The sequence below is a fragment of the Elaeis guineensis genome, chromosome 4, assembly GCF_000442705.2.
Source record: "Elaeis guineensis isolate ETL-2024a chromosome 4, EG11, whole genome shotgun sequence".
Lineage (NCBI taxonomy): Eukaryota > Viridiplantae > Streptophyta > Magnoliopsida > Arecales > Arecaceae > Elaeis > Elaeis guineensis.
This window is the reverse complement of record NC_025996.2, coordinates 73,050,433-73,062,292: the sequence shown is the minus strand read 5'-3', so window position 1 is coordinate 73,062,292 and position 11,860 is coordinate 73,050,433.

The window sequence follows — 11,860 nt, the reverse complement described above, 5'->3', positions numbered from 1 at the left end:
GTCTAATTCTATGTGTCATAATTTATCCACTTATGCTCTGATACCATATTAATTGTCACGCCCCCAGCCCGAGATCGTGAGTAGGAGGTCGCGGCAACCGCCGCATACTTATGAAGGACTCTCTCCATAAGCATGCAAGGCATCTCATCACGATATCAATGCATCACAGTGGAATAAATTCAAATAATTATTATTCAATTTAATTCAAGTAATTAAAATAAATATCTTACATCCAATAAAATTTTACTAAAAATAAAATAATAGATCTAGGTTTCAATGAAGTTGACAATGCTAAATCTCACCTCTAAAAGCTTTGTCCCAATATTTCTTTCCACGCTCAAAATTAATTATCTGAATCTGAAAAAATAGAAAGAAAGGTAATGAGCTAGACAGCCCAGTAAGTAACAAATATCTCAACTAGATATTTTAGATATTATATAATTTTCAAGAACAATGTTGCAAATAAACATAAAATATATTTCATGCTGATTTAATACAAATCCAATATTTTCAAATATTCACATATAATATAATCATAAATCCGATTCGATTCAAAACACTCGTAACTCAACAGCCTCGACTATGACCAATGTTTAACCCCCATTGACGGGGTCCACAGAATACCAGTGCACAACCCCCACTGGTAGGGTCCACAAACACCAGTGCACAACCCCACTAGCAGGGTCCACTGAGTACCAACGTATAATCCCTATTGACGGGGCCCACTGAAACATAGTTAGGCTGAGAGCATAAATTCGATCTGTATCAAAATACTTTGTATCATAATATATCATAATTTTTCACTGATCATGTGCATAATCGATGTACCATAATATTTCAAAAGTACTTTTCTTTCAAAGCATAATTCATAATTCATGCATAATTTCAGAGAATAATTATTTATTTTCAGAATAAATATGAAATATCTCGAGAAGATGATTCATTACTTACCTTTCATGGAGCACTGAACGAATAGATCGACTAACTTCTAGGAGATTCTTCTGTGCCTATTATCCAAAATTATATTTTTATATTAATTTTAATTCAAAATTAAATCTAAACAAATTCCAAATCAAAACCTCACTTAAAATCAGACTTTTTCCTAAACTCGATCAAAATCATCAAAATGAAGTCTTACACTATGCTAATTCTAGAGGAATAACTTTAGAGAGAGAAATCCATCAAGAGAGAGAAATAACCTAGAGAGAGAAAATTCTAGAGAGAGAAAGTCCAATTTTGAGAGAGAAAGTAAGGGTTCAGACTGAAAGAAGAGAGAGAAAGAGAGAAACTCTCTCTCATTTTTATTTATTTATTTATATATATATTATATATATATATATATTTTCCTGGGCTTGGGTCTTGCTAGATGGGCTTGGGCTTTGGGCTATAACAGTTAACCTCTCTGATGAACCCGGCTTTCAGGAGTTTATCAACTTCCTCAGCTATTGCCATTTGTCTTTCCGGTGCATGACTTCGAACTTTTTCCTTCGTCGGTCGGTGTTTGGGATCAACAGCCAGACGGTGTTCCATAACTTCAGCATCGATCTCTGGCATGTCCGTCGGAGCCCAAGCGAAAACATCCGCATTTTTTTGTAGAAAATTGATAAGCTGTGTCTGCACCTCTTTCCCTAAGTTGGAGCCGATCTTCACCACGTGCTCTTCATTCCCATCATTCAAAGGAATTAAGACAAGATCTTCTATTGGCTCACCCCGTTCTTCAGTCAGGTCATCGCGGGTGTCCAATCCATCAACCGGACAGGGGTCAAGCTGACCATTTCTTTGTAGGGCTATGTTATAGCAATGTCTTGCCAGGGGTTAATCTCCTCTAACTTCTCCAACCCCCTGGCTAGTAGAAAATTTCAATTTCAAATGGTAGGTCGATACTACAGCTCGGAGGGTGTTGAGGCCAGGTCGGTCGAGTATTACGTTGTAGGAAGACGGCACCCTCACTACTAGGAAATCCACTAACGCTCTAGATTGTTTCGAATACCGACCTGCAATTACAGTCAAAGTTATTACTCCCTCTACTAGCACAGCATCGCCAGTAAACCCTACCAACGGAGAGCTAATCGGCCCTAACCGACCATCAGGGATGAATATTTTTGAGAATACATCATAAAATAAAATATCGACCGAGCTTCCACTATCAACCAGGATGCGGCGTACATCATAATCAGCAATATTTAAAGAAACTACAATCGCATCATTATGGGGGAATTGGATCTCCCGGGCGTCTTCTTCAGTAAAGGTTATAGATCCTTCAGTTCTTTGCCGCTTGAGCGGTCCGGCCGATCCACTGGCCGTGTCACGCCTCCAGCCCGAGATCGCGAGCAGGAGGTCGCGGCAACCACTGTATACTTATGAAGAACTCTCTCCATAAGCATGCAAGGCATCTCATCACGATATCAATGCATCACAGCGGAATAAATTCAAATAATTATTATTCAACTTTAATTCAAGTAATTAAATCAAATGTCTTACATCCAATAAAATTTTTGCTAAAAATAAAACAATAGATCTAAGTTTATTGAAGTTGACAATGCTAAATCTCGCCTCTACAAGCTCTGTCCCAATATTTCTTCCCACGCTCGAAATTAATTATCTGAATCTAAAAAATAGAAAGAAAGGTAATGAGCTAGACAGCCCAGTAAGTAACAAGTATCTCTACCAGATATTTCAGATATTATATAATTTTCAAGAATAATACTGCAAATAAACATAAAAATATATTTCATGCTGATTTAATGCAAATCCAATAATTTCAAATATTCACATATAATAAATTATAAATCCGATTCGATTCAAAACACTCGTAACTCAACAACCTCGACTATGACCAACGTTTAACCCCCATTGGTGGGGTCCACAGAATACCAGCGTACAACCCCCACTGGCAGGGTCCACAAATACCAGCGCACAACCCCCACTGGCAGGGTCCACAAACACCAGCGTACAACGCCCACTGGCAGGGTCCACTGAGTACCAACGTATAATCCCCATTGGCGGGGCCCATTGAAACATAGTTAGGCTGAGAGCATAAATTCGATCTGTATCAAAATACTTTGTACCATAATATATCATAATTTTTCACTGAACATGTGCATAAATCGACGTACCATAATATTTTTAAAGCACTTTTCTTTCAAAACATAATTTCATAAATCATGCATAATTTCAGAGAATAATTATTTATTTTCAGAATAAATATGAAATATCTCGAGAAGATGGTTTATTACTTACTTTTCACGGAGCACTGAATGAACAGATCGACTAATTTCTAGGAGATTCTTCCGTGCCTATTATCCAAAATTATATTTTTACATTAATTTTAATTCAAAATTAAATCTAACAAATCCCAAAATCAAAACCTCACTTAAAAATCAGACTCTTCGCTAAACTTGATCAAAATCATCAATGAAGCCTTCCACTTCGCTAATCCTAGAGGAATAACTTTAGAGAGAGAGAAATCCATCAAGAAAGAGAAACAATCTAGAGAGAGAAAATTCTAGAGAAAGAAAGTAGAGAGAGAAAGTTCAATTTCAGAGAGAGAAAGTCAGGGTTCAGACTGAAAGAAGAGAGAGAAACTCTCTCTCTCATCATTTTTTTTCTTTTTATTTTATTTATTTATTTATTTATTTATATATATATAAATATATATATATATTTATTTTAATTTATTAATTTATTTATTTTTTCTTTTCTTTTCTTTTCTTTTCTTTTCTTTTTTTTCTCTTCTTCTTCTTCTTCTTTTCTTTTCTTTTTCTCTTTTTCTTCTTCTTTTTTTCTTTTTCTTTTTTTTCTTTTTTTTCTTCTTTTTCTTGGTTCCTTCCAGGCCGAACAGAGGACGACAGTCCTCCGGCCTTGACCGGCCGTTCGGGCCACGACCGCCGCGGCAGAGGCCGACGGCAGAGGGGGGCCACTCCCCCGGTCACGGAGGAGCGTGGCCAGCGATCGATTGCGATCGCCGGCGTCGGAAATTCAAGGGAAAAAGAGACCCAAAACAGAGGTCCCTTTTTCCGATCGAAAATCGACGACTCTCGTCGCCGGCAGCCGCGCATAAGAGCATGGGAGGAAGGAGAAGAAAGAGGGGAAGAAGAAGGAGACTCACCTCGACCTCCGATGACCTCATCGGCGGGCAATCACGACGAGAATCAAAACGGTGTCTGCGGCTCTACTTCAGGAAAATCGGAGAGGAAAAGAGGAGAAAAGGGCCGATGTTGGGTTTCTAGGAAGGAGGAGGTCTTCTTATAGAGGACCCTAGGACTCCGAGGGGTCCTAGGATTCCTGATTTTGCCCGATCTCGTCGGAGAAGAAGACTCCTATCGGGAGTCTTCTTCCCGGTTTGAATCCTCTATTTTTTTTTTTTTTTGTGGGCTTTGGTGGGCTGAATTGGTTTTGGGCTATAACATTCTTCACCCCTAAAAAGAAATTTCATCCTCGAAATTTTTCATACCTGTCACCGTTGTATTGGAAGCCTGTGGATTCTGTTGAGTAAGCGCATAGACTCTTCCCTGGGTTTTAAAAATCTGTCCACCACCCTTATGTTGTCCTTCATGAGTTCTTTGGCCAACTTGATTTTCAGTATTTAGCGGGCAGCTAGAAATTTTATGATTCATCTGACCACATTTGAAACAAGCACCTGTATTCCAATAGCAATCCTTGTCTGCATGATTTTTGCCACATCTGGAGCATGGCTCACCATCAATCTGTTGAGTCTTATTGTCTACTGCTCCCTTAGTTGATCTTTTGATGTTTTTATTATTCTGTCCTTGTGTATCATTTGATTTTGCTCTCTTTCTTTGCTTTCTTTCTCTTTCCATGCATTCTTCATTGACTTCCCTTTCAATTATCAGTGCTTTGTTTACCACGTCGGCATAAGTTGTCAATTCATATGGAACCACTTATTTTTGAATCTCAGTTCTCAGTCCCATCTCAAACTTGTGAACACGTTCTTGCTCACCATCCACTAATCTCGGAGCAAATTTTGCTAACTCTGTAAATTTTGCTTCATATTCAGTCACACTCATACCCTTTTGCTTCAAATAAATAAACTCTTATTCTTGTTATTCTACGGGGAGGCATGATAACCTTGTAGTAGTAAAACCTTATTAGATTCATTTATCTATTTGTTAGGATGGGTTTATTATGATGCTCATACTTTAACGTCCTAATATTCCTAATGTTTACCCACCTACACTCATACTATGTCAAATTCTATGTGTCATAATTTATCCACTTATGCTCTGATACCATATTAATTGTCACGCCCCCAGTCCGAGATCGCGAGCAGGAGGTCGTGGCAACCGCCGCATACTTATGAAGAACTCTCTCCATAAGCATGCAAGGCATCTCATCACGATATCAATGCATCACAATGGAATAAATTCAAATAATTATTATTCAACTTTAATTCAAGTAATTAAATCAAATGTCTTACATCCAATAAAATTTTTGCTAAAAATAAAATAATAGATCTAAGTTTATTGAAGTTGACAATATTAAATCTCGCCTCTACAAGCTCTGTCCCAATATTTCTTCCTGTTGCCCAGCTATGCAACCCAAGAGGGGGGGTGAATTGGGTTTCTAAAAATTTTAAGCCCAACTGATTACTTATGAAGAACAAAACAAAGACTTTAATTCAATATTAATTACCTAAAGCAGGAATGCAAGATTATAATAAAGAAATAAAGTGAAGCGATAAAGCACACCATAAACACAAGGATTTATAGTGGTTCGGTGCTAACCTTGCACCTACATCCACTCCCCAAGCTCCTACTTGAGAATTTCAATCCACTATACTTTGTATTCAACCCGAATACAAAACGTCGGAAACTCTGACACTAGCTATCCCAAGCTAGATCACTTATTTTTTGGGTACAAGTAAACCCAAAACACTCCGATTTCAGGTTCGGATCAACCTTTCCTTGTTTTGGAAATCCTCCAAAAACAAGAACAAAAATTCACAAAGAGTTAGAAAATTTTGAGCACAGATTAATACAATAACAGCTCCTTTAAATGAGCGAATATAACAATAAAAACTTTACTCAAATAAAGAACCCTTTTTCGAATTTTCTCAAGGTGGATGAACGCTTGAACGAATGCTTGAGAAGAGGTTGATTGTTGATTGAAGATCTCTTGAAAGCTTTGGAAGATCTCTAGATCAAGGTTGAACAATAGGCTTGAAAGATCCTCTCTTTGAAAGCTCTTGAATCTCTTTCACAATCTCTCGTATGGATTTTGGATCCTCTTTTCTTTTTCTCTCAAATTATCTCGTGGATCCTCTCAATGAATTTTATCTCTCTTTTGATCTGCCGATTGATCTTCTCATTTTCTCTCCAATTTGATCTGCTATTTAATCTGCAATTTCTTTCACCATTTAAAGCATTTTATAGCATTAAAAGCAAGAGAAAATAATTTAGGCAGATAAAGAGCCGTTAGAGCAATTTTAGGAAGCATAAAAGGTAATTAAAATGGGCAAAAAAATAGCCGTTGCTGATATTTCTCGTCGCAGGGGTCGACTCATGAGTCGACCTCTGTTGCAAAAACCAGAGAATGCGTTTCTGGAAATTCTTGGCTCAAATTAGTAGGGGTCGACTCATGAGTCGACTCATGCCTTGTGGGTCGACTCATGAGTCGACTCACAGGTCGTGCCAAGCCAGAAAACTAGCGTGCCAAGGAGAATTTTTGCGTGCCAATCAGCTCACAGTGCCATGAGTTGACTCATGAGTCGACTCATGCACTCCAAACCTTCATAACTTCAAAAATATAAGTCCAAACACAATGAAATTTTCACCAATAGATTTCAAATCATTTGTTCTACCAAATGATACTATCAAATCAGGATTTTAATAAAATTATGATTTTGCCCTTGAAGAGCATAAGAACTTTTTCATTTTAAAATTATTTGTATCCCTTCAATCTGCTTTGTAATCATCAAAATCAATCTAGGAGCAACAATCTCCCCCTTTTTGATGATGACAAAACACTTGAACAAAAATATTTATGTGAATCACTAATTTCAAAAGAATGCATTATAGGTGTATATGCTTGAAAAATATGATTCTTTTGGCATGTGATATAAATGGTCATATGCAAAAATAGTTTGTCCATTTTCATAAACATTTGAAAAGAGTATTAGATCATTTTGAGTTTAAGATATATCAGAGCAAGAGAGAAAAATAAATTTTTTTTTTAATATATCAGAGCAAAAAAATAATTTTTACAATGTTATCCGAAAAGATTTTACAATGTATCAGAGTAAATGTTATAATATAACAGAGAAAATTTTACACTATATTAGAGCAAATTTTATAATGTATCAGAGAATATTTCACACTGTATCAGAGCAAATTTTGTAATGTATCAGAGAAAATTTCACAATTTATCAGAGCAAGTTAAAAGAAATTTTAGGGAGTATCAGAGTAAGTTAAATTTCTTAAGATGTATCAAGGTAAATTTCAAAAGATATATCAGAGCAAGTTTGAATTTTGAAATATATCAGAGCATATTTAAATTTTTAAGGTAAATCAGAGCATATGTAAAGAAGTAATTTAAAAGTTACATAATTGCATTGTACTTAGCATTGTACTTTTGATATTGTTTTTTTTTTAAATTCTTCAATTAATTTCTCATAATTTATAATTTTGCTTTTGGGGTTTTGCCTTTGATGAGTTGCTTCTTATTTAATTTCTCCCCCTTTTTCTTTCATAATTTAGGGTTTTGCTTTTAATGAGTTGCTTGCTTTTTGTTTAATTGTTTACTTTCTCCCCCTTTTTGACATCATCAGACATGGTTAACTTTTTCTTTTTCTGAAATATTCTTTAATTTCTCCCCTTTTAGAGTATATCACAGATGTTTGCTCCCCCTTAATATAGCAATTATCAACAGCAAACAACAAAGAGAAGACAATATTTCAACAAGAATATATATGACCAAAATATGATCAATATCTTTACAAAAGGTAGAAATATAAGTAAAAATTGATTCCATTAAAACCATAATTGTTTCAATACATAGTTCATATTATAAAATTCAACCAGCTAATTGTCAATACATGACCCCAAGGTATAGATCCTAGAACAAAATACTAACACCTAGGATCTAGATAAGTCAATGATCGGAGTCATCAGATATAGGGTGAGGAGATGATGGATCAGAAGTGCGTCCTCTACCCCGTCTGCCTCTACCACGAGCAGGAGAGCGAGATGAACTGGGTGGCTGAGAACGCTGAGATGCTAGGGACTGAACAGAAAGGGTGAGTCTGATAGAATCAAGTACGTTCAGTGCTCTGGAAATAGATTGAAGTAGAGCAGTGAACTGAGTGGTAGCATGCTCACTCGATCCTCGGATTTCTTTTCTCAGCAATTCATATCCACCTTCTAGTGCTCCTCTGAGCCTACCAGCCTCTGCAGTGAGGTCTGTGACCTCAATAGTAGACTCCTGTGGCTGGGGATGGGCCAAAGCAAGGACTTGCCCCTGCAAGTCTAGAACTCTGCCAGTCAATCTCCAGACTGTGTCCTCAAGCTGCTGGATCCTGATGGACTGATCTGATATCATCTGAAATACAGTGAAGATGTGGGGGTAATGGTCTGATCAGAAGAGGTGGCTCCATGTGCAAAAGAAGTACTACCCCATTGACTAGACAGCAAAGAAGCCACACGCTGTGAAATATGCTCGATCTGATCGTCAGCCAGTCTGAACTCTGAATGAGGTGTTCTGCTCTCTGGCTGATACACTGGTGTGGGCATCCTAGTAAACTCTGAAGGGCCAGCCTCAGTATCAGAAATGAACTGGGTATCTGGTGAAGCTGCCCTGAAGTCATGTACAGGAGAAGATGGACCTTCTTCTTCTATTCTGCCTTCAGTTCTGTCTTCAGCTCTTGTTTCAGCTCTATCCTCAGTTCTTTCTTCAGATCCCTTGATCCAACCACCAACAGTCTTTGTAATTCCCATTCGGTGCAGGCTGTGTTGGTTGAAAGTGTCCACATGTGAGAGTTTGGTAGGTGCCTCCCCCTCACAACTAACTCCAAACCTCCTGAATACTCTAGTAAGGGCCATACCATAAGGCAAGTGTGCCTTGGATCTATTCAAAGTTTCTCTCATGGCCTCTATCATAAGTGCAGGGAGGTTCAGGGGGGTCTGAGTGATGACATGAAACATAATACATACATCTCTGCCAGACAGTAGATCATGCCTACCACTCCTAGGAAAGAATAGCTTTGTTACAATCTGATGCAGGACCCTCATCTCAATGGACAGAATCTTTGCTTCTAATTTGTTTAAACTTCCTGAATAGGTTTCTCTTAAAATAATTCTGATCCCCTCTTCTTTAATTGGGAGTTCCATATATGAGTATCCTTCACTAGGCAACTGAAGTATTTCTCCCAATATCCTAGAATCCAAGCAGATATCAATTCCCTTGACTGTTGAAGTCACTGACCCATTTCCATAATGTAGGTTTTGGTAGAATTTTCTAACTAGGTCAACATAGGTGACTTCCTTAAGAGAGCAATAGAGTTCCCATCCTTGATTTTTAATTTTACTTGCAAAAGTAAAGCCTTCTCTCTCAAAGAACCGAAAATCTATATTTTTCCCGGTTTCTACTTTTCTATCAAAAAGAGGATTTACACTGGGGCTTATGGAGGATTGAGAGGGACCTTGATTAGGTACTGAAACTGGAGTGGGAGCAGTTGAAGACTGAGCATGCCTTTTCTTTTGGACAACTTCTTCAGGCTCACGGATTGATTTCCTTCTTTGGGGAAGCTTCATCTTTGGAGCCATATCCACTATAGTAGCAGACAAGAAGACTTGAATTGAGTGGAGGAGGGATCACAAGAGAGTGACGAAGGATTTTGATAGAGAGAAGAAGTGGATTTAGTGAGTTCGGTAAAGTGCTAGGGCACGTTCCAACCGCGTCAAGCAGAGCAAGAAAGCACAGAAAAACCTTTTGAAGGAGGCGATTTTTGGTGGAGAGGAGGAGGGAGAATTGCCTCAAAATTAATCCTTGGATTTGGAGCAAGAAAAGTTGGAGAAGACGGCTTTTGCAAGAAGAACGATGGGAAGATGAGTCGTCTCACAAACAGTAACCCTTATAAAAACAATGAACCCGTTGAAAGTTGGTGAGATTTACAAGTTTGCCATTGAGTCGACTCATGGGGGTCGACTCATGAAGTTCAGAAAATCAGGAAAAATGTGAATAAATTCCAGAAAAATTTGAAATTTTGAGTGAAAGAATTTTGCTCAATGATAAGTTTTTAGAATGATAAATTTGAGCTTTTGTGACCAGGATAGATGTTGAAACTTGAGCTCTAATCAATTCTTTGAAAATTGAGAAATTTTAGGCAAATGGATCTAGAATTCCTAGATTTCTCCTAATTTCACAGAATCTATCCTCACTAAGGGCCTTTGTAAAGATATCAGCTAATTGATTCTCAGTGCAAACATATTCAAGAATTACATTTTTGTTTTGAACATGTTCTCTTATAAAATGATGTCTTATTTCAATATGTTTAGATCTTGAGTGTTGAATTAGATTTTTAGATAGATTTATAGCACTTGTGTTGTCACATCTTATTGGTGTTTCATTAAGTTTGATTCCAAAGTCTTCGAGTTGTTGCTTAATCCACAAGATTTGAGCACAACAACTTTCGGTTGCAATGTATTCGGCCTCAGCCGTAGACAGTGCCATCGAATTTTGTTTCTTGCTAAACCATGAGATTAGGTTAACTCCAAGAAATTGGCAAGTTCCACTTGTGCTTTTTCTATCTAATTTACATCCAGCAAAATCAGCATCTGAATATCCTAATAAATCAATTTGTGAGTCCTTAGAGTACCATATCCCTAGAGTTTGTGTACCATTTAAGTATCTAAGGATTCTTTTAACAGCATTCAAATGAGATTCTTTAGGATTAGATTGATATCTAGCACATAAACAAACGCTAAACATGATATCAGGCCTACTTGCAGTTAAATATAATAATGAGCCAATCATACCTCTATAGTATTTTAAGTCTACGCTTTTACCTTCATCATCCTTGTCAAGCTTACATGAGGGACTCATTGGTGTGCCAATTGGTTTGCAGTTCTCCATTCCAAATCTTTTGAGTAGTTCCTTGGTGTACTTGCTTTGGGTGATGGAGATTCCCTCTTTTGATTGTTTGATTTGGAGTCCGAGGAAGAAGGTGAGTTCTCCCATCATGCTCATCTCGAACTCTCCCTGCATAAGCTTAGCAAAGTCTTGACAAAGGGATTCATTAGTAGACCCAAAAATTATGTCATCAACATAAATTTGTATAACTAGCATATCATTTTGATTTCTTTTAATAAATAGGGTTGTATCTACATTGCCTCTTGAAAAATCATTATTTAGTAAAAATTTGCTTAGCCTTTCATACCATGCTCTAGGTGCTTGTTTTAATCCATATAAAGCTTTATTTAATCTAAAGACATGATTAGGAAAAGCATGACTTTCAAATCCAGGGGGTTGTTCTACATATACTTCTTCAGAGATATAATCATTTAAAAATACACTTTTAACATCCATTTGAAATAATCTGAATTTCATAAAGCAAGCATATGCAAGTAGAAGTCTAATAGCTTCTAATCTAGCAACAGGTGCAAAGGTTTCATCAAAATCAATTCCTTCTTCTTGATTATACCCCTTAGCAACCAGTCTTGTTTTATTTCTAATTACATTTTCATGCTCATCTAATTTGTTTCTAAAGACCCATTTTGTTCCAATTATTGAATAATCTTTAGGTCTTGATACTAAGGTCCAAACATTATTTCTTTCAAATTGATTAAGTTCCTCTTGCATAGCATTAATCCAATTATGATCATTTTCAGCTTCTTCAAAAGTTTTA